The sequence below is a fragment of the Trachemys scripta genome, chromosome 1 (genome assembly GCF_013100865.1).
Source record: "Trachemys scripta elegans isolate TJP31775 chromosome 1, CAS_Tse_1.0, whole genome shotgun sequence".
Lineage (NCBI taxonomy): Eukaryota > Metazoa > Chordata > Testudines > Emydidae > Trachemys > Trachemys scripta.
Window position 1 is genome coordinate 289,715,921 of NC_048298.1, and position 21,457 is coordinate 289,737,377.

At 41.4% G+C, this 21,457-nt stretch overlaps 1 protein-coding gene across 4 annotated transcripts in view; it reads left to right on the forward strand.

The window, feature by feature from the left end:
- FNDC3A (fibronectin type III domain containing 3A) overlaps positions 1 to 21,457 on the forward strand; it is a 189,667-nt gene that overhangs the window by 55,784 nt on the left and 112,426 nt on the right. The window lies entirely within an intron of this gene.

Genomic DNA, 21,457 nt, shown 5'->3' on the forward strand with positions numbered 1-21,457 from the left:
CCCTCTTCACACCTGTCCTGTCCCCCTCACCTTTTTCCCTTCCATTTTCTTTCCATTTAGCTGATCCCATCCTAACTAAACTTTCTCCTAAAAAAAAAAGCCATGGAACTAACATGACATTTGCCACCATCACATTGTTCCCTTAGTGTGTTCTAAACATTTCCCCAACGTGTGTCTGCCTTGTCTGTTTAGATTGCAAGCTCTTTGGGGCAGGGAGTGTCTTTTTGTTCTGTTAGTACAGCACCTAGCACAATGGGGTCCTAGTCCATGATGAGGGCTCCTAGGCGCTACAATAATACAAATAATTTTGCATGGAAGGATGAGATTTTTATCAGCAAATGTCAGTTAACATTGATTTTATCATACACCGACAAACCAATAAAAATATTTCCATTGGTGATAACTGAAATTCACAATTGAATAATTTCACTGTAGCAACTACAAGTAAGGCTGCGAGTCTGTCATTGGAGGTCATGGAAGTCATGGATTCTGGGACTTCTGCAGCATCTGCTGTGGCTAGCCCGGGAGCCGCCTGAGCAGCTTGGGGGGCTCCCGGACCAGCTGCATTGACCACCACTGGGGCAGTCTTGGGCCACCATGCACCTCCCCCCAGCAGCAGCAGGAGTTTGGGTGTGGGAGAGGGCTCAAGGCTGAGGCAGGGGGTTGGGCTTGGCTTGCGGGACGGGGTGAGGGATCTGGGTGGCACTTACCTCGGAAGCAGCAACATGCCCCTCCCTCAGCTCCTAGGCAGAGACGTGGCCAGATGACTCTGCGCGCTGCCTTTGCCTGCAGGCACTGCCCCCCACAGCTCCGATTGGCTGCAGTTCCCAGCCAATGGGAGCTGTGGAGCAGGTGCTCAGTGAAGGGGCAGAGTACGGAGCCCCTCTGGCCGCAACTTCAAGTCTGCCTAGGGGACATGCCCGCCGCTTCCGGGAGCCAGGTAGGGAGCCTGCCTGCCCCGCCAGCCCTCCTCTCCCCCTCACCAGCAGCAGTGAGGGTCCCGGGCTGCACATCACCGCCCATCCCACCCCCAGCACCCACGGTGCCCCCGGGCCACCCCCTGCCCCAGAGCACCCAAGTTTTAGTCAGGGTATATAGTACAAGTCATGGACAGGTCATGCGTCATGAATTTTTGTTTACTGCCCGTGACCTGTCTATAACTTTTACTAAAAATACCTCTGACTAAAACGTAGCCTAATACTTACATCGAAAAGTAATGTTAGGAAAGTTTTTAGTTAATTTTAGCTTCTTAAAGTCTTATCCTTTTATGTAGTGTAACCTCCGATTGAAGTGAGAGGGTGGCTCACCTTCATTTTCAGCTCCTTTTACAGACATTCAGGTTTCTATGTATTTATTTATTAATTGTTTTTCTGGAGTCTGTTCACAATTCTTAAATTATAAATATATTAAAAATTCTAAAATCTACCAGTATGAATTTTTCTTTTAAATTTCTCTTTACACAAATTCCAAGCCACAGAATTTTTTCACAAAAATAAAATCCAAGACACTCTATCCAATCATAGCACAGGACCTCACAGAATCTCCTTTAGTCTCAACCCCTCCACCTGTAGAGCTTATAACCTCACAAAATGCTTGCAAGAAAAGATGGGCCGGGCAGTATGCCCAGAAAGTTAACAAATCTGGCCTTTGGAGGGCCAAGATGGAATGTGTATTCCAGAGTCAAGGAACTGTCATGTGGAAAGCTCTGCTAGTAGCTCCTCTTGTTCAAATAGAGGGAACTCCAACTTGAGCACCTCAGCTGATTTAGACTGTGACATTATAGCCCTCAGAGAGATGACCCTTCCAGTGTTCAGGTCCTGAACTGGGGACAAAGTTGAGCCGTGTGGTATCCTGCAGGAGAGAGCTATTGAGGTGGCAGAACAATTGCTCAAAACCTCTCTTCTGGAAAAGAATGAAGGGAACCTCCCAAGCGACCCCATACATTCTCACTAGTGACAGCAAGTATCCCAGTAATTACCTTGCCATTGGTATCAAAGGCAGCTGACCGATCTAATAAAGTCAGTAAATGTTTTCTCTTCAACCACTGCGAGATCATCAGTCAGCACAAATGAATACAGTGAAAGGGATGGGCACCTGTAGAAGCAGCTGGAAACGAAGTTGCAAATATGACTAGTCAGTTCAGTGGTTCCATTTGGGAACTGCTGCCTTATAATAAATTTTCAACTGCTTTTCTGTTAAGATTTGCTGTAAAGGTCTCAAGGATCTACCACTTCCTGGAAGAGACTATTTCACAATGTGATAAATCTTATTCCTCAATTTTTTACTAATATTTTTACTCGGTTTTCCTTTTCTCTATACCACACATCCTGAGTTTTAAAATATAGGATAATGCTTTTGGGGGAGAAAGATGGAGGAAAAGTTGAGGGCAAAGGGAAGGATTAGAAGGTTTGAAGAATAGGAACTTAATTTTCTAAACATAGAAAACTTTTTAAAGAGAATCTGAGGCAGATTAGAATGTCAACGTTGTTAATTAAAATCATTATTAGGATTTCTTAAGGGTTCTGTTCTATTATCAGTGTCCACGTGCAACTCCTACTTGCATTAAAATAAAAGTTAAATGCATTTTTAACAAATCCATTCTTTCGTTTCTTATAAACCTTAAATGATCGAAAGAGAACATTTAAAAAAAATTAATTTACTTTTCATTATTTTTTCTTTTTGCATTAATGTCTCAGTGCTTTGACTGTAGATACTGCAAAGGGAGAGTTACTTATTTAAAATATTTCTATTAGAATATTTTTTTTAAATCGTGGAAACACGTCTGTTGGTCTTATGTTTATATTTTTTTCTATTTTAAAAAACCTATTATTTTGGAACAGAAATAAGCCTCATGCTTCAAGGTGTAAGTCAGTCCCCTAACCATTTGGGGTTCGTACACAGCTTTATTGAGGGGAGATTATCCTGTAACTGTGTTCTGCCGGATTTCTTGGAACTTCTTGAAACATCTGGTCCTGGCCACTGGTCTTGCTGGATAAGATGGACCACTAACATGATCTAGTATGGCAATTCCTGTGTTCCAAATACATAATATTTAGGTTATATGTTGTGATTTTATCAGTAGACTTCAGAAGACCAGAAATGCAAATATAATTATTTCAGTTTTACAGATAGGAAAACTGTGGCACAGACAGGTGAAGTGACATGCACAAAATCACACAGCATGTCAGTGGCAGAGATGGCAATAGAATTTTGGTCTCTTGACTCTCAGTCCAGGTTTGTATTCATTGGACCACACAATTGTCCTTGTGTTTTTATTTTTTAAACCAAGATCTTTGGGCCAAATTTGACCTGATAATTTCCTTTTAAATAGAGTTCTGTGCATGTGGATGGAAAGCCAGACCCTTTAAATCCTAAAACTGAGTTTTTTTTTTTTAAGTAGTCATGATGTACTGAAGCTTTTGGCTTGGACAGCTTAAAAATAAATTGTGTGTGGTTCATACCATATTTCTAACTCTTGACATTACACAACTGTGAAGCTGTTTGTTTTGTTTTAGTTGATTGTAGACTTGGTCTTCTCATACATAAATATGCATTACATATTTATCAGTTTTCAGGACATTAATGATTAAAATATTGCCTGAAGTATAGAAAACTTAGAAATTATCAGAATGTCTGAATCTAATATTATCATGTCCCAGATATCTGGTGGTTATGACATCTTGTTGAAGACCTTTTGTCCCCCACAGTTCTTACAGTCCTGGAGTTAAAAATCTTAAGTCCGGCTTCATGTATATGTTCTATTAGGGTCAGTTTGTTCAAATGTACTGCATCAGGATATCATCACAACCAAATGTCCATAAATAGGTCAGAGAGACAGTGGACCCAAGTTACCATAGAGATCAAAGGTGACAGAGACAGGATCTTGTTAGCAACCAGTAGTGGCCAATTTGAATTTAGCAGATCAAGACTTGAGTGGGAAGAAATACAGGGAGAGCTGTAGGAGAAAGAAGGACACCATCTTTTTCCGCCCCGATTATATTTCTTAAATATGTAACTCTGTTTCTGTATATGATAGCATTTAAAATAAACATATATAAATCGTAAAAATTTTCAAGCAAAATTAAGAGATGGAGAAATAAAAAATGACAAAAGAAAATATTAAACACCTAACATATTATGCATATAAAATATAGAGTATATGAGACTAATGTGAGGAGCTCAGCAGCTGGATAGTGATTTATTTTCTGCTGTGAAGCTCATCCCCTAATAAACTGTTGTATTTCTGTTCATTTGTTTGCAAACTGAAGCCACCCACTGCATCATATATCCAGCTACAGAGCCAAAAGTTGGTGCATTCCCAGCTAGCAGAGTCTATCTTGGAATCAGAAGGCTAAATTAAAAATATGACTCTAAAATGGAATATATTTGGAAGCTTTGCTCCCTTAAATCCTAACCTTCTGTTGACTGACGTTATATGATCCAGAAGCAGATGCTGCTGCAGCTATTTGTTGATTTAGTTGCTATGGTGACATGATACATTCGTGTACAGCAGGAAGCTCACTGTACATTGGCTAATTTGATAGGAAGCAAGGCTTGAGGTAGGTATTGCTGACTATACTGATAATTGGTCATACCTTTAACATCCTGCCTCTACATGTGTTATGGATGCACAGCTATAGAAAGAGATAAAGAGAGATACTTTAAGGAATGGAGTTTAGGCTAGGTTGCTCTGTTAAATAGAGGGAGGCCAATGTCTGGCACGTCAATGAAGATAACCTCAGTTTTTAGTGAATGGAACAGATTGGAACATCCGGAGTGGTGACTGTTGAATCTTCCTTCACCCTTTGTCAGTGTGGTAGCACCAGTTGAATGAGAGAAATAAAAGGATGCGAGCCACAGTAAGTCAAAGTGCTAAGGCTTTTGAATGGTTTGCTAGATTAAGCATGTCAGTAACTAACATCTTGATTGGAGCTGTTAGCTGGTTTTCACAGTGGGAAAAAATTATTTGTTATATGTATGTGCCCTGATAACAGTGAGTGTAAACCATGGCTTTGCAAGGAGGTGTGTTTGTATTATGTTTTTTCCCCAAGATCAAACAAAGAAGCCAAATCTGGTTGTATTTCATCTTATCACGGACAAGACTGTTAAAGATGCACTATGCATTTTATAGAGGACTTGGCTGTATCACCCATTAAGCAAGATAAGTGGAGCATTTAAAAAATCTTTACAGTTGGAATCACTAAGCACATTAGCTATAGCTTTGTTCTAATTTGTAAACTGTTTTAAAATTAATTTACATTTTCACTGTCTGCCTAAAATACTTCTAATTAATATTGCTGAGCTAATTACAATTGCAGCGTTTTTAGACAAAGCTGTACAGAGTACCATTTTTATATTGCTGCAGTTTTACTAGTATATTTAAAGATGATGCAATTTGAATACAAACTGTTTTCCATCATCTGTTCATTTCTGTTGACAACTGTTTGCCAGTTACTCAGCAGCTGTATTTATGAAATACTTAATATAGAGGCTTTCATATAAAAAAAAATTATGTAGCCCTTTTCTCCACTTTTGCAGTAAAACACCTAGGAGAGGAATGTTATTTCTGCTTTTGCAGATCTTGGTCATGACTGGGCTTTTTAAATTGTGGTTTCAGAGCTCTAGAGAAATATACTTGATCCATATTACCTTTAGCAGTTACAGCTAGTCAGCCTGTGGAAAGAAAAAAAAAGAGAGAGCTCTGCTTTTCAACAGCACAATGATTTTTTCCCATTTGTAATCAGTCCTATTAACAGTAGCTGTACCTCTTACCTTACTGTATCTTTCATTTGAATATCTCAGACCACAGAGCTGGGTTACATCAAAATATATTTCTTCACAGTATTGTCTGTGACTTCAGTCATAAATAAAGTTAATGTAATATAACAGAATATTTTCTGGTTTCTTCCCTTTAGTAAGAAATATTGTAATTTGTTGTTGCCCTATACCTATTCCACCACATATTCCAATAATTTTAATAGTGATGCCAAAATTTGAGTTTACACATTACTATTAAAGACCACATTGTTTTGTCAGTGCCATTTATGTTTCTAGTGATAGATGTGTCAGCTTTTCCATTACAGATTAATAACTTTGCCTGTAAAAATTCATCCCAAAGTGTAACTTGTTCCTAAAAACAAAAATTTTAAAATTTCTAAGAATGAATTAGGCTAGTTTTCTAAGGGAAATGTAGATTGTCTTCATGTCTGAACATCCCAAAACTGACTCATTCCCTCCCTCTCCCTCTCCCATATAAAAATAATTTCTACTTTGAAAATACCTCTTCCACCAAAACTAAAGTACAATTCTTCATGATTTGCTGTTCGCGTGATGACATAGGGTACTAGTTTGTGGACAGAACAGGGATTGCGCCAGCTATTCACATGTACAATTGTGTTATGAGCAAGACTGTAGGACATGAAATAAGGAGCAGTGATGTGTTTAGTTTGCTCAGACTTAGAGCCTGTATCCACAAACTATTAGTTTTCTCTTCAAAGCGTTGATGATCCTTTTGATTTTGGAGGGCTGTGTTTAGATCAGGAATCTGACAGCCATGGCCCCTTTAATTGATACAAGTTCAAAAATATTTCTTATCTTTTGGGTTTTCCTTTTATCTTGTGCTCCAGTAAATATAAAGACATAATTTTTGAAAGTGAAATGTTGCTGATTGGAAATCAACAATGTAGATTGTCTTCAGAAGCCCAAGCTACCTTTAAAAGTTGTTACTCTGTTCTACATTAACTACTTTATTGAAGCTTTTAACTGCAGATACAAGTGTCCATATATTTAGGTTCTTATCATATAATCACTTTCTGTCTGAGAGTCTTTGTATTTTAGATACATAGCCCATTGTACATTGTAAAAGATTTTGAAGATGCTGCTATGAATACCAAACCTGTAAACAAAATTTGGCTAAATCATAATTGGGTCCCTTGATATTTAAGTTTATGTTGGCTTAAGTTATTAGTCCTTAGTATGATCATCATATTTCAACTCTGCCCTTTTTAAAATAAACCTATCAGAAAATAAGAGTTAACTAATAAAAACATAATTCAAATAATATTAAGACTCCAATTTAACCTCACAATGCAAGGAACTGTCTCTTCAATGCACCTTGTTGAGCCCATGAATTGCAGAGATCTCCTTAAATCAGGTGGATCTTCATATCACATGTACTGTTGTGCCTGGAGAAGGTTAGAGGTGTAGCCTTAACTGTGGTTCTGATTGCTTTTGACCATTTGAACATACATGAGTTTGTTGTGATACCTTTCCTGAGATAGTTGAATTCAAACTGCTTAGAGCTAACCTCTAAATCGGAATGAGATCTGTTAGTACACCGCATAGTGTGTATTTTTATTGTGTATTGTGTAGATTTTTTCAAATATCTCTGCAGCTGCACAGGTGGTGGATATATATCTTCCTGCATGCTGATGGAGAGAAAAAAATGAGACATCACTTCCCCTTTTTTTAAAAAAAAGACAGTGGGTGGCTTAATTGTTTTTCCAGAGTCCATCAGTTGTCTTCCGCTCTTTTGGCTGGCTAGACTCTTGTTTTGACCCTTTGGGCCTGATTCAGAGAGCTCCCTCTGCACAGGGTACTCTGGGGAGCAAAAGAGAGAAAATGTATATGTTTTACTATGAAGTTTCCTATGCTAAGTAGTTAATCCTGACGAAGGATTGGGGAGATATTTTACCGAAGTAAAAAGGCTTGATTCACTATTGTCACTCCAGTTTTATCTCACTGGTAGATAAGATCAGCATTTTTAAAAATAACCCCAGAAAGAGGTTTAATCCCTACTTTCAGTGCAGTGTGAAATATGGAGTGATGCTGCCATAAAACTGGAATGACACGGTAAATCAATCTGTTTGCCTCTTCTTCCCCTTCCCACCCACCAAAGCTTGGATTAGCAACTTTTGGTATTGGATGCTTCATAGTAAAGTCTATACATTTTATTCTTTTTTGCCCACTGAAGTGCCCTGTGAGTAGCAGGGTTTTTCACCTCTTTAACTGACAGACAGTACTTTGTACAAAGAAGACTTGTGATTGTGGTTTATCCTATTTTTTCCTTAAGTGGCCAGGAGGCCAAGAGCATCTGAGAAAAAGTTGCCCCAACTTCTGAAGTTTACGTACCGCGCTGTGGTATCACCAATCTTATGTTGCTTTTAGGGCTGTCAAGCGATTAAAAAAATGAATCGCGATAAATCGCACTGTTAAACAATAATAGAATACCATTTATTTAAATATTTTTGGATGTTTTCTACATTTTCAAATATATTGATTTCAATTACAACACAGAATACAAAGTGTACAGTGCTCACTTTATATTTATTTTTGATTACAAATATTTGCACTGTAAATAAACTGAAATAGTATTTTTCAATTCACTTAATACAAGTACAGTAATGCAAACTCTTTATCATGGAAGTTGAACTTACAAATGTAGAATTATGTACAAAAAAACTGCATTCAAAAATAAAACAATGTAAAATTTTAGAGCCTGTAAGTCCACTCAGTCCTACTTCTTGTTAAGCCAATCACTCGGACAAACAAGTTTGTTTACATTTTCAGGAGATAATACTGCCCAATTGTTGTTTACAGTGTCACCTGACAGTGAGAACAGGCGTTCGCATGGCACTGTTGTAGCTGGAATCGCAAGATATTTACGTGCCAGATGCACTAAAGATTCATATGTCCCTTCATGCTTCAACCACCATTCCAGGGGATGTGCATCCATGCTGATGACGGGTTCTGCTTGATAAGAATCAAAAGCACTGTGGAGCGACACGTTCATTTTCATTATCTGAGTCAGATGCCATCAACACAAGGTTGATTTTTTTTGTTTTTTTGGTGGTTTGGGTTCTGTAGTTTCCGCATTGGAGTGTTGCTCTTTTAAGACTTCTGAAAACATGCTCTACTCCTCATCTCTCTCAGATTTTGGAAGGCACTTCAGATTCTTAAACCTTGGGTCGAGTGCTGTAGCTATCTTTAGAAATCTCACATTGGTACCTTCTTTGCGTTTTGTCAAATCTCCAGTGAAAGTGTTCTAAAAATGAACAACATGTGCTGGGTCATCATCCGAGATTGCTATAACATGAAATATATGGCAGAATGCGGGTAAAACAGAGCAGGGGACATACAACTCTCCCCCAAGGAGTTCAGGTACAAATTTAATTACCACATTATTTTTTTAAAAAGCGTCATCAGCACGGAAACGTCCTCTGGAACGATGCCCGAAGCATGAAGGGGCATATGATTATTTAGGATGTCTGGCACATAAATACCTTGCAATGCAGCTTCAAAAGTGCCATGTGAATGCCTGTTCTCACTTTCTGGTGACATTGTAAATAAGAAGAGGGCAGCATGTAAATGTAAACATACTTGTTTGTCTTAGCGATTTGCTGAACAAGAAGGAGGACTGAGTGGACGTGTAGGCTCTGAAGTTTTACATTGTTTTGTTTTTGAGTGCAGTTATGTAAAAAAAAATTTGTAAATTGCACTTTCACGACAGAGTGAACTGAAAAATACTATTTCTTTTGTTTATCATTTTTACAGTGCAAATATTTGTAATCAAAAATAATATAGACTTTGATTTCAATTACAACACAGAATACAATATATATGAAAATGTAGAAAAACGTCCACAATATTTAATAAATTTCAATTGGTATTCTATTGTTTAACAGTGCAATTAAAACTGCGATTAATCACGATTAATTTTTTTAACTCAAAAAAATTAATCGTGATTAATCGCATGAGTTAACTGCGATTAATCAACAACCCTAGTTGCTTTCTGAGCCTAGCAGCCTATTAATGAATGTGTCCTGTTGTAGATATGGTGGATACGGAGGTAAAATTAAAAAACAACAAAAAGAACAGAGTATATTCTATGATTCCCTATTTTGACAGAATCTTTGTCTTGATCAAGCTAGTTCAGACATTTAGGTCTGTCCTAATATTGTTTTTGTCCTTTATTTCATGTAAACTACAGTGCAATATATCTGAGGTAAGGTAGTCTGTCTTTGGGTATGTCTTCATTGGCGACAAGGGTGTGATTTTCAGTTGTGTTAGCTCAGTTGATTTAACGGGGCTAAGAAGCAGACTGACATGTTTGAAGCTGGCTGTGGTCTGTGCTCCCCATCCTTACAAATGTGTTAGCTTAACACAACTAAAAAGTCCCATTAAGATGAAGGCTAACAGATTTGAAAAACCACAGCCTTTTTGCCCATCAAGACAGAGTATTTGAAGGGAATTTTAAGGCATGAATCAACACCATTTTCTGTCACTTGCACTATTCTATCTACAAAACAATGCCATGGCCATGCTGGGTAAGAGGAAGTAAATATTTTTACCAAGGCCTCTTATATAGAGATCTTTTTTCATCTGTCTCTGGCAGTCTTTATTCATGGTATGCTGTGTTAGGTCACTTCTAGTCCTGTCTGCAGATGATGAGCTTGGAGGAGCTTCTGGTCTCCAAAGCTCCTTTCTTACCACAACAATTCATTGGGTCAAGATGTCCCTAGGCAGATGTCCCTAGGCAGTGTTTTTCTCCCTTTGCAGCCTCAGTCTCACACTTGCAGCATTGTTTTACTTTGTCCACTTTGTCCCTCAGGTCCATTTCTTTCATCTTCCAATTTGGTTAAGCATCCAAGAAATATTTACAGTGCTCTTTCAAATTGGAGTTATGGGTCAGATCCTGCTTTAAAAAACAAACTCGGAAAAAATAATCAACAAAAAACACGACAGCACCATCAGAGATCAAGGACATCCCAAAAGTCACCAAAGCATCCAATTCCTTCTTGTCCTGGTTTTGAGGAAATAAACTTTTTCCCTCAGGTGTCCTTTTTTTTTTTTCAGAGGGGGGGGGGGGGGCTAATGGAGACCCTATACTTGAGTTTAAGTAATGTAGGAGAATTTTTAATGCTCTCTTAATGTGAAACATGTCTTCCTGTATATCTCCAGTTGTGTGACTCATCCAAAATTTATCTGCCGTGTTTTAAATCAACCCTGGCTATTGAAGTCCCTTCCTTTCTGTATTTTAACTAAGTAAAACTCCCCTAATGGACAGAGTCTCTCTCCATTGGAACTGTGATGGTAGGTTGATGTCAGCAAAATCAGAACTGAAAGTGAATTTAGCAGCATATTCTTAGAAATCTCATGGCTGAGAGATAAATTGAGCCAAACTCTTTCCACATTTTAGGCATTAATCCATATGAGGGCTAGTTTGATACTCAGCAAGTGTCACAGTATGAGTTAGTGATACGTTTCTTGTATCTAAATATGCAATATGAATTGAGTAGCAAAGTGTCACTTTGTTCATTTGACACATAGAGCTAAGCAGGGAATCTGCTAAGGGGTTAGACGAGGGAGTTGAGAATTGGGGCCAAATTAAGGTGTAATTGTAGCATAGTAGGCATATCTGGTATAGGCTAGCAACCCGAGTATATTCGCTGGGTCCCCAGTGAGCTTGTACTGGAGGCAGCTAGCCAGTGCTGAAATCTTTCCTTCCACATCTTCACTGCTTTTGTTACCCATGCAAGCTAAATTAAAAGTAGTGCAGTTATGCCTACATATGCTACAAATGCACCTTAATTTGAAGTGGAGAGGCACCCTTAGGAAGAGAAGACCAAGTTAAGAGGTTGCAAAGAACTCCTGATTAAAAGGAGAGTCAGCTAAGCTTGCATGTTATCAAATTAATAGATAAGTAATTTGCCATTATTTTGACTTCAAAATTACAGCTGAGGCACATTAACACAGTAGAGGGACAGACTTGTTGCATTGCTCTTCAACCTATGATCAGAGATCTGACACAGAAGATCCAACTAAACCATGGATTTACACATACATTATAATTACTACATAATTTACTGTGGTGAATGGTGATAGATAAAGAATTTGAATATTTGAATTTATAATTTTTAAAATTGGTGTATTATGTGTGGGACACTGCTTAATATCAGATGGAGAGCAGTGAACGCCTGGTCATAGAACCTTGACATGGATGCTATTAAAGGGGCTGAAAGAGCCCTTCCCAACCAGGAGTGCGCATGTATGTCCACTATCATCAATTTATTTGTGACAATATTATGATGAAATGTTGGTAGAGGACAAAAAATTAAAGACTAGTAAATTCAATAAATGCACTTTGTAGGTATGAAATACTGCTTTATCTAGCATGGAACCCAGTATTTAACTTCAATACAGCATTCAGCTCATTCCTTTCACTTCAGGTCACAATGTTCAATCCCACTCTGATTAGACATCCTAGCATGTGTGTCACCACACCCATGCAGCCCCTGTTGGAGCATAGAACTGATCTACTGAGGGTCAGGCAAAGAAGAAAGAGATGATCTTGAAGTTTAGATGTGTCAGGAGACCTGAGTTTCTATTCTAAACTCTGCTATAAACTTCCTGTGTTACTTTGAGCACTGTGTTCTCTTTGGGCACTAGTACTATCTTAATTTCCTTTTATGCAAAATGGGGATAATACTTATCTATCTCATAGGAGTGTCATGAGTCTAAATTAAATAGTTGAGATCTTTTGGGGGAGCGGGAGAGAAGCTTTGATATGGGGAGGGATAGCTCAGTGGTTTGAGCATTGGCCTGCTAAACCCAGGGTTGTGAGTTCAATCCTTGAGGGGCCCATTTAGTGAACTGTGATAAAAATCTGTCTGGGGAGTGGTCCTGCTTTGAGCAGGGGGTTGGACTAGATGACCTCCTAAGGTCCCTTCTAACCCTCATATTCTGTGATCTATGTGGTCCTTGGATGTTAAGTGCTGTTTTACTTGCTTTGAACAGCTGCGTGAGTCTGAACCAGGGATCGGCAACCTTTGGCACGTGGCCCATCAGGGAAATCTGCTGGCGGGCCAGGATGGTTTGTTTACCTGCAGCATCTGCAGGTTCAGCCGATCGCAGCTCCCACTGGCCACGGTTTGCCATTCCAGGCCAATGGGGGCTGCAGGAAGCAGCACGGGCCAAGGGATGTGCTGGCCGCCGCTTCCCGCAGCCCCCATTGGCCTGGAACAGCAAACCATGGCCAGTGGGAGCTGTGATCGCCCAAACCTGCAGACGCTGCAGGTAAGCAAACAGTCCCGGGCCGCCGGCAGTTTTCCCTGACGGGCCGCATGCCAAAGGTTGCTGATCCCTGTTCTGAACAGTGATTCTTTGAGTGCTTTCTCATATCCATTCCCATGTAGGTATGCACGCGCCACATGCACTGTCACCATAAGGTTTTTCCCTCAGTGGCATCTGTCAGATCAGCTCTGGTGCCCCCTGGAGTCACGCCCTCATGGCGCTGTACATAAGGGCCTGCTGCCCCGCCACCCCCCGATTTCCTTCTTTCCGCCTGTGATGGTCGCTGGAACTGCTCATCGTTGCTTTGCAAGTACTCTCCCCAGTGGACTTTTGTCTTTTTCTCCTGTAAATAGTTAAAATTTTAGCAGTTAGTTGTTACAGCCTAGTTAGTAGTAATAGAGTAGGACCCAGCTTAATGGGGTTCTTCCCTGGCACCGGGACATGCCTCGGTCTTTGGGGTATAAGCCGTGTGAGGCTTGCCACAAGCCTATGCCCATTAGCAACCCCCACTCAGCTTTTCTCAAGTGTTTGGGTGAATCCCATCTGTGTGACTGCTGCAGGATTTGTAAAGTTTTCAAACCCCAGACCCAGAAAGAAGGGGACCAGAGACTTAAGTTCCTTCTGATGGAAGCGGCTCTTTGCCCTTCCTCGGAGCCAAGTCATCCCGACTTGGCACCTAGCACCTCCGCCTCTTTGAGAGAGCACCGGCTTCTTTGAGAGAGAGGCACCACAGCCTGGCCTCTCCGGCACCAAGGAGGGACTCCTCATCTGTGTCCTAGGACTCCCGGCCCCACCAAAGTTTGCCCACGTAGAGGAGGTCTGCTCACATGGCACCGATCCCATTCACTGATGCCGCAAAAGAAACAACGCAAAATGGACAGGGTAAGCTCCCCTACTCCGAAGCCCGCCAGTCATAAGGAAACCGGCAGAGTGAGACCCGTGCAGGGCCACTCAGGCTCAAAACCTGCCAATTTGGTGCCGTTGACTCCGGCCCCAGTGAGGGGGCCATCAAATACAGTGCCATTGAACTCTCCTCCGAAGGAGAGCCACAGCAGTGCAAGACTGGAGCTTCCATCAATGCCATGAGGCATTCCAGGCAGCACGGGACTTAATATCCCTATTGGTACTGCCAACACCAACCAGGTGCGATCCGGCACTGGGGGCAAGAGTGGCTACAGCACCAAGACCGCAGGTGCCGTTGAAAGGGAAGCCGGCAATGATGCAACAATTACAAACAACATGACAGCAATGTTCTGTATAAACACATGGTGGAGCATGCTTCTCTCACCTATGCCAACCAGGAAGCCCTCCACCTGTGGGAGTTCTGCATAACTTGATCCATCTCAAGGCCTCTTATCTTCTAGGGGCCCAGAACGTGTTAGCGGATCATCTCAGCAGATCCTTCTCCATTCACGAGTGGTCCATTCGACCGGTGGTTGTGAGGCGCATTTTCCAGGGGTGGAGAACTCCCCAGATAGACCTGTTTGCAACACAGTACAACCGGAAGTATCTGCAGTACTGCTCCTTGCAGGGTCACATTCCAGGCTCACTCACAGACATGTTCCTTCTCCCCTGGAAGGACCATCTCTTCTATGCATTCCTACCCATTTCGCTCATACACAAGGTCCTGCTGAAGGTCAAAAGGCACAGAGTGAGCCTGAGCCTGATATCGCCAGCCTCGCCGTGTCAGCACTGCTCACCACTCTCCTGTGGTGAGCACTGGCTCACACCATCTCACAGCCTGGAAGCTCCATGGCTGATTCCTTTGGAGTAAATGTGCTTGGGGATGGTTCAAGAGGTTGTGTTAGGGAGCAGAAAGCCATCCACCAGGGCCACTTACCTGGCAAAATGGAAAAGGTTCTTGATCTGGTCAGTACAGAAAGGGGTCTCATCCATCTGAGCATCAATACCATGTATTCTGGAATATTTGCTACATCTGAAGCAGCAAGGGATGTGGGTGTCTCTGATTAAAGTACACCTGATGGCTATCTCGACTTTTCACCCGGGGTGAGCGTCAGGTCCATTTTCGCTAACGCGCTCTGTAGCTGTTTTCTTAAGGAACTGGACAGGCTGTACCTATGGGTGAGGCAGCTGATCCCACCTTGAGACCTTAACTTGGTACTATCAAGACTCATGGGAGCCCCGTTTGAGTCCTTGGCAACATGCTCTTTGCTTTACTTGTCATGGAAGGTGGACTTTCTCGTGGCCATCACCTTGGCCAGGAGGGTCTCAGAAATCAGGTCCCTTACTTTGGAACCACAATGGACAGTCTTCTTCAAGGACAAGGTCCAGCTGTGCCCTCACCTAGCCTTCCTCCCTAAGGTGATGTCGCAGTTCCACAGTACTAGGACATTTTCCTCACAGTCTTCTTTCCGAAACCACATGCCAATAGCTAGGAGCAGAGGTTTCACTCACTAGATGTCAGGCAAGCGCTGGCCTTCTACATAGAAAGGACTGAATTGTTTAGGAAGACTACTCCGCTTTTCGTTGCAGTAACTGATAGGAAGAAGGGCCTCCCAGTCTCTGCCCAATGAATTTCTTTATGGATTACTTCTATTCACATGTGCTATGACCAGGCAAAAGTCTTTGCTCTGGCACTGACGGTACATTCCACAAGAGTGCAAGCGTCTTCAGCCACATTTGTGGCACAGGTTCCCATCCAGGATATCTGTAGAGTGGAAAAGTAGTCTTCAGTCCACAACTTCGCAACACCCAACGCCATCATGCAGCAAGCTAGGGATGATTCTGGATTTTGCAGAGCAGTGCTACGGTCTGCTTGTTGTTGAACTCTGAACCCACCTCCTGCATCTGCTTGGGAGTCACCTACATGAGAATGGACATGAGCAAGCACTCGAAGAAGAAAAAGTGGTTACTAACCTTCCGCACCTGTTGTTCTTTGAGATGTGTTTCTCATGTCCATTCCAAAACCTGCCCTCCTACCTCTCTGTCAGAGTTGCTGGCAAGAAGGAACTGAGGGAGCGGCGGGGCAGCAGGCCCCTATATATAGCGCCATGGGGGATTGACTCTGGGGACACTAGAGCCAACCCAACGGATACCACTGAGGGAAAAACCTTCCAGCTATGGTGAACGTGGCATGCGCACATCTACATGGGAATGGATATGAGCAACACAACTCAAAGAACAACAGTTACGGAAAAGTCAGTAACCATTTTTTTTTTTCAGTAAAAACCCAGTGAGCTTTTTAATATGTGATATGATTCAGTCTTGTTAGGAAACTGGCATTTATCACTTAGTTACAGTTTATGTTCCTTGACATGATAGCAAATGGATCACAAATTAAACTTCTGAATGTCAGAAAAAACATTTCAAATATTTGTTGGGTATTAAAAATGTTTTTTAATCTGTGGCAACATTGTTGTTTTTAGGCTCTAGCTCAAGCAGAGCTAGTACATGTACATCTACCCGAGCCCAGAATTACGCTTCCCAACTGCTGTGTAGATGTACCATTAGGGTATGTCTACGCTGCAGTAAAACACCCGCGGATGGCCCATGTCATCTGACTCGGACTGTGGGGTTAAAAAATTGCAGTGTAGACGGCCAGCTAGTTCAGAGCTCACCCAACTCCCATTGCTAGAGGAGAGAGAGCCAGACCAAGCTAAGAGGTGGTGGAGCTGCTGCTAGCTCGAGGGGCAAACAAAGAGCACAGGAACGTTTCTGATTACACACCTCTAACTCTAGCTGCTTCTGGTGGTTATGTGAACATCATCAAAATCCTACTAAATGCTGGTGTAGAAATCAATTCTAGGCAAGTTCTCTTTTTCATCCCTACTCCCCTGCTTTTATAGTTGCTTGTTAAATCTAAAATAAAAGTTCACTTTGGTGACTGTATGAAACAAAAACTCATTCCTAAAGCTTTTAATCTTGATAAAATATTTAAAGAAATGTACGGTTTACATTGCTTTAGTTTTTGCCCAGTTTTAGACAGCAACAGTTCAAGTATGCTTTTTGAAGACCCATACCATTTTAACTCTTGTTCCTTTCTCCCCCTTCCTTCAAGCGTCTCTCCATGAGTTTGGTAGCAAAAACTTAGCACTCCTTTCTGGGTTATGGTGAAAATCCTCCTACTGACTTTGATCCGTCTGCTAGTTGAATATAGATACTTTTGAAACAAGAAACAATAACTCACCTAGACATAGCATCTCCTTTCTCTTATTCCCCCCCCCCATTCCCTTTCTCCAGCCCAGTTACCAAAAAGTGTACAATTTTATTTAAAAAACTATTTTATAATATGTAGAAGTTACTCTATGTAGAAGAACATTGTCTCTTTTGCTCACCTGATAGTTCAAAAGACAGTAGGCTCTTTGTAAATAAAGTTTTTCTAATAGTTTTAACATGTAAATATCATTTCTATGTCTGGCCTTATTTCTGTTTGCAGAGGAGAAAGTGAAACCATAACCACCATGGGGGGAGGGATAGGTCAGTGGTTTGAGCATTGGCTTGCTAAACCCAGGGTTGTGAGTTCAATCCTTGAGGGGGCCATTTAGGGATCTGGGGCAAAAAAAATAGTTGAGGATTGGTCCTGCTTTGAGCAGGGGGTTGGACTAGATGATCTCCTGAGGTCCTTTTTAACCCTGATATTCTATGTGTCTAAGTTCCCCCACCCCAACCTAACTAGATCCAGCACCCCATTTCCCAATCTGAGAAAACAATCTTCTCATGATACCCACTAATGTTGTTAGTCCCTTAGCTCAAGTAGCAGAAGTCTATACAGTAATGCTGAAGGTTCTGGGTTCAGGGCAGGGGGGTGAAGGAGGGATATAGTTGCACATAATAGAATTTGTTTTTACCTTTCTCCTTTTAGGGAAAAAAAACCATAGGGTATTACATTAAAAAAAAAACTGTTAAAAGAACGCTACTTAGGTTACAAAATCAAATACTCAGAAGTTAGGAAATGCCAGATTTATTGTCATCCTTGCAACCTTAATTCAGCCTCCTTCTGCATTATGATGGTCTTTGATAACATGCTATTTTTCCATAAGACTCCTCCCTCAGAGCATATTGGCACACAAAGGGGCAGAATTAAGGTTGCACAGTCAACTGTGAATGTGGCTTTTCCAAGCTTTTGAGTTCTTGACTTGCAACCTCAATAACTTTCTTTTAACTTAGTTTTTGGTTTGTGCTTTTTAATGTAATCTGTATAGAGATGTAGTTAAATCCAAATGAGCAGATATGGTTATCTAATGATAAAGTGTAGAAGAAAAAAGTATCCCAAGAACATAGTTCTTTGGTAATCCCTATACACTGGAAAAGTGAGACAGAAAAGCAGCCATTGAAAGAGTGGTCACAGGGTTAGCAGGAGATTGGAGAACGAGGCAAAGATAGTATTATCACAAAAGCTGAGGGTGAGTGGGCTATACAAAGAATGAAAAATAGTGTCAGAGGCAGCTGGAAAGGTTAAGGGGCAGGAGTGAGAATGAAGCAGAGAGGCTAAGACGGGGTGGGCAAAAATTGTATGGCGGGCCGGTTAGGGGAGGCTGTACCTCCCCAAGCAGCCAGGCTTGGCGTGGCTTGGCCCCCCCCATCTAACTCCGCCCTGCTTCTCACCCCCAGATGGCCCCCCGGGACTCCTGCCCCATCCAACCCCCCGTTCCCTGTCCCCTGATGGGGGGCCCCCCCGGGACCCTGCCCCATCCATCCCTCCCTCCCTGTCCCCTCACTGCCCCCCCGCCTTCCTGACTGCCCCCTGGAGACCCCTGCCCCAACCAACCACCCTTCTTCCGGTCCCCTGACTGCCCCCGGAACCCCTACCCCTGACTGCCCCCCACTGCCCCATCCAACTCCTCCTCTCCTTCCTGACTGCGCCCCTGGGACTCCTGCCCCGATTCAACCTCCCTGTTCCCTGTCCTCTGACCGCCCCGACCCCTATCCACACCCCTGCTCCCTGACCACCACCCCGAACTCCCCTGCCCTCTATCCAACCGCCCGCTACCTGCCCCCTTACTGCGCTGCTTGGAGCACCAGCGGCTGGTGGTGCTTCAGCCGCGCCGCCCAAAGCACCAGGACAGGAGCCAGCCACGCCACCGCGCGGCACAGAGTACCGGGTCGAGCAGAGCAGCTGCAGAGCTACGGCCTGGCAAGAGCTCGCAGCCCCGCCGCCCAGAGCATTGCACCGGCGGCACGGTGAGCTGAGGCTGCAGGGGAGGGGGAACACTAGGGGAGGGGCCGGGGGCTAGCCGCCTGGGCCAGGAGCTCAGGGGCAGGGCAAGAGGGTCCCGCGAGCCGGATGTGGCCTGCAGGCCGTAGTTTACCCACCTCTGGGCTAAGACTTCACTAGGATGAAATAAAATAAATCATGGAATTCAAATGCTTTATAAACATCTGTCTAGGCAGTTTTTAGAAAAGCCCTGAAATTACAATTTTAAAATCTATAAACTAACAATGCAAAAAAATTAATGGAGAGAATAATTATTTACCCTGATTGCATATGTCAGTGGTTGTAGATCACCATGAGCCCTTTAGTGGATTTCCTTCTACTTGTCACTTTTTTTGTACAAGTGTAGCAACATACACAAGGTGTTCTATGGAATTGGCACTTAGATGCCTGACCTGTACACTCCAGGCCAAATTCTGCTCTTTTGAATATATATAAATTTGGAATAATTCCATAAACTTAACTGAGAGCAGAATTTGGCTCTCCATCTCAAATATAAAATATGTCAGAGACATTCATGAAAAAAGTTCTAGAATACGGTGTGCTGTTTTCATTTGTATATTTTATATAAACATTCATAGATTTAATGTATTGCACATTGATAAAATGGCATTCACTTTTAAAAAAAAAAAACCTAACATGTAGCCATTTGGTTCCAGCAGTCTGGGAGTGTTTCAAAGGCAAGTAACACCGGTAACAAATGGAGAGTTGTACAGTGTGTGAAAATATGAACTTGGATTTTTAAAAAAACGGATGCTTAAAGTTAAGCCAAATCAGTATTTAGGCACTGAAATAAGTGGCCTGACTTTGAGTGCTGAGTATTTACTAACTCCCATCAAGTCGCTATTAAATAGAGATAAAAACTGATTTTTATTTTTATTTTATTTTATTTTGTTTGTTTAATTTGTAAAGGTAATCAGCAAAACAGGAAAGGAAATGCTTTTGTCCCTTCCCATCCTCTTTCTTCTCAACGAGGTATTAAAAAGGTGGACTGAATTGTGTTTTCTTTTTGGAGTTTTTTGGAAGAGGAGGATTATTAATTGTTTTTAAATACTTTTTTCTTAGAAAGTCAGACTTTGTTTATTTTATTTGGAATACTCTGCCCTGCTTGAGAACTGGCAGGATTATGAATAGTTAAGTACCAAGAATGTGAGCCTTTAGCAATTGTGCAGGGAAGGATTTCAGTTTATTCACCCCTTAATTTAAATGCCCAGCAAATAGGTGGGAGTTAAGATCTTTGTGAAAGTTTCAGTACCGTTGCCTCTTCAATGGAAGGCTGAGAAAGTTATTTCTCCAGTTTCTGGTCCTCCAAGGTGTCCTCCAGCAAAACAGGAAATCGTGGTTTATTATTCCTAAAGTGAATAAACAGGCAGGGGGGGAAAAAACACTTCAAATTTTTGTCCTGCCTTTATTTAGTAACCATAAAAAAGCACAAAGCCAATTTATTTTCCTTAGCATGTTAATTTTTAATGTCCAGGACGCTGGTGGATGATATGTATTAAGATATATTGCATTGTAGTTTACATGAGACAAAGGACATATACCATGTTTGGACAGACCCAAATGTCTGAACAAGACAAAGATTCTGTCCAAATAGGGAATCGTGGAGGATACTCACTCTGTTCTTTTTTTGTTTGTTTTTAATTTTAATTAGGTTCTTTTAGTAATTATAAATCCCTTTCCCACACAGAAAGGCAGGCTAATAATTAAAACGCAAAAGGCTGAAGAGGTTGCAGATTTCTGGTTTTGGTACAGATCAGTCTTCCTCTGTTTATTTCAGTTATCAAGTAATGTACAATTGATAGAAAAGCAAGTTGGTTCTGCAACGTTAGGAGGATAAACAGATTTCCATGATTAAAAATATACATACAGTTTTTGAAGCTGCATATCTGATGCTCTTACTCTGTCATTATTTATGTAATGTTTTATCTATTAATGAAAGTACAAACATACTAGTACTGTGAGAGGAAAGAAATTGCACAATATTTCCCTCATACTGAGAGCTATTTGCCAAGCAGTTATGATTAATATTCAAATATTAGGAATTATACGCTTTCTTTATGAAGCTATCTATAATGTTTTGATTAATGTCCAAGTTAATAGATCATATTTGTAGTTGGAATAGTATAACATGAAGTACCTCTTTAAATTTCACCAGCAATCCAGAAAGTAAATTATGTAAAGTTATTGCCTCAACCATTTGTTGGTTTAATC